The sequence below is a fragment of the Solanum pennellii genome, chromosome 7, assembly GCF_001406875.1.
Source record: "Solanum pennellii chromosome 7, SPENNV200".
NCBI classification, from domain to species: Eukaryota; Viridiplantae; Streptophyta; class Magnoliopsida; order Solanales; family Solanaceae; genus Solanum; species Solanum pennellii.
This window is the reverse complement of record NC_028643.1, coordinates 3,333,407-3,336,715: the sequence shown is the minus strand read 5'-3', so window position 1 is coordinate 3,336,715 and position 3,309 is coordinate 3,333,407.

The window sequence follows — 3,309 nt, the reverse complement described above, 5'->3', positions numbered from 1 at the left end:
TCACGATCATAAAGTGTTCAAAGCTACCACTTGCTATTCTAATCTGGATATTGTTTACATCATACATGTCTTTAATTTTTCTACTTTAGTCAATTACACACTTCTAAACTCCAAACATCTCCAAAGAACCTCCCTAGAAACTTATCATATTTATTTTTTCAATGTTTATACTTTTTTTAAAAAAGATGCCTTTGAACACCATGTGTAAAAGTGCTAGTCTTTTTTCTTGTTCATATATCGCTTTAACAATATCTCCTTATAAAATGAATGATTTATGTAATCGATCGTTTCGATATGAATTCAAATTAATTCTCAAAATTAGACAATTTCTCATCGTCCTCCTCTTGATACCCTCCCCAAGCTTTCATAAATATTACCAAAATTAAAATTGAAATTTAGAGGGACCAAAAGTGCTATCGACCTTATTAGTATTATATTATAGTTATTTATTTTCTATACATTAGAAAAATTAAAAGCTCTGGCTGTTTTCGTCTTTTCTTAAACTTGATTTCATGTTTCATTATGACGCCATGCAATCTTATACTAATATTTCTGAAAATGACATTATATGATGTTTATAATATTTAAAAGTTACAATTAAAATAAAAAATGACATAAATTTAATAATTTAATCGTAATTGCATATATCTAAAAATAGAATAGATAAAGAAATACAAGTGTTTCTTTATTACCAACAAGATCTTAAATTGTGTTGTGTATACATCATCTTGCACTATTAATGCTTGTAATTTGGTCAATAGAGGCCAACAAAAGATTAATTTTTTAATTAATAATTTATATCTTTTTACTTCTCACCAATGTTATGAAACTTTTATAAAATCATATTATAAATCTCAACCACTTTTTAATTGCATCATCCTCGAGATCATCATCCATTTTACGGCATTTGTTTCTTATCACATTTTATTCTGACTCGAGCATCATACGTGTTATTTAGTTCGATTGAAAATTTAGTAATTTTTGTATGAATTTTATATTTATGATAAAAATTTAGTACTATATATATAAGAAAATAATCAGTTTGGAACTCAATAAGTAAATAGTTTTTTGATCGAGTTAAAATATGAAACTTATAATTTGGTTGAAAATTTAGTAATTTTTGTATGAATTTTTTATTTATGATAAAAATTTAGTATTATATATATAAGAAAATAATCAGTTTGGAACTCAATAAATTAAATAGTTTTATGATCGAGTTAAAATATGAAACTTACTTATAATCAATTGAATTTTTGAATGGATTTCAGTAAATTTTAAATGTTAAATTCGTCTTTAATTATGCGCATATTCCCTTTTATGTATTAATTTGGTGAGTTTCTATGATTCAGTGAATGTCCCTCGATTTATGCTGACACTATTAATCGATGTTCTTGGGCCACATTATACCAACATTGTCATCTTTGTCCATTTTTACTTAGCTTACGTCATTCTTGATTAGAACTTTTCTAATTAAGCACTTAATTAACTAAAGCTAGCTAATCAAATTGTGACACTTTTGGTTTCCTTTCACAATATGTGTGTATGACTTCAACTTTACCAAAAAAGTATGTAATAATAATAATTTTATATAGTAAAAGTAATATATATTTTTTGTCAAGTTGTGTAGGAGTAATTTGGGTGGTAGAGAGGAGTTTCACTTTTGCTTTAAGGTTGGCAATATTTTCAATTATACATGAAAAATGAGTCATTAAAGAAGGATGACTTAGGCTTTTTGGGATAAGTATTAACCTCTCTAATCACTAATAAGATATGTTGATGTGATTTGTGTCAAATGTTCATGCATTTACCTGTCTAGCAATTTTGGTTCTTGTGATATTTGATTAAGTATATTATATTGAATTATATTTAGGATTAATTACAGAAATTTCACCTTTTAATTTACTTATTATCATTATTCCCTATAAGTTTTACAAATTTTCAAAATTTCTCATTTTCGCGCATCACATTAATGTCTATAGCACATCAGATTAGTGTATTATGTATAAAATGTACCTTGCGCATCAGATTTGTGTATCTCGCGCATCAAGTTAATGTATCTCGCGCATTAGATTAGTGTATCATGTATAAAATGTACCTCGTGCATTAGATTAGTGTATTTCACACATCATATTAGTGTATCTCGCGCATCAAGTTAATGTATCTCGCGCATTAGATTAGTGTATCATGTATAAAATGTACCTCGTGCATCAGATTAGTATATTTCGCACATCATATTAGTGTATCTCGCGCATCAAATTAATGTATCTCGCACATTAGATTAATGTATCAACGCTTATATTACTGTATCCGTTTTGATGAATTTTTGTAATTATAAACTTTTAAGGGATAAATTATAATTTTGCCTTAACAGTATGTGATTTATGTAATTTGATCCCTTATATTTATAACTATATTATCATTCTCGCGAAAAAAAGGTGAAAGATGACATAACATGAGTTTCTATTAAATAAGTTTAATCTCAAAAATGGAAATGGTCGACCAATGTTAAACGCTTCAACTTGGTCATTAAAACAAGCGAAGGTTGGGCGAAGGACTAGACCAACTTACTGTATGTCATGCGTGTTTAAATTTTAGACTCCATCAGATATAGAATAACAACACTAGTAATAAACAAATAATCACAACAATAATAACATGCTATGTAATCTCATAAGTGAAGTCTGAGGAGGGTACAATATACACAGATTAAACTTCTTCATTTACGTGGATAGTAAGGCAATTGCTAATAAACCTTCGATTTAAAAGAAATATGCTTAGTCAGATATCACAAATATTAAATTGAAATTTATCAATAACTAAGATACAAAACAAATGTTATTGACCTTATTATCATTATGATAATGATTTATTAGTATTATTACAATTGGCTTTCTATACATTGAAAATTTTAAAAATTCGGCGGTTTTTGTTTTACTTAATTGATTTCATGCTTGGTGATGACAACATTCAATTTTATAATCTTTCTTAAAATAATATTATATATTGTTTATATTTCTAAATGTTACAATTAAAAATGAAAATGACATAATGTATGATCTTAAAATAGAAAAGTAAATATATATTAAGTGTTTCTAGATTGCCAACAAGATCTTTGGTTGTATACTTGTAGTAATATGTAATGCATCATCTTGCACTAATTGTGCATGTAATTGATCATTAGAGGCTATGAAAGGTTAAGTTCTTAATTAACAATTATATCTAATTTTACTTTTTCACCAATTAATGCAAATAACTTTTTATGAGAGAAACCATATTATAAAGTTGCTTTATTCCCCCCCCCCCCCCCCC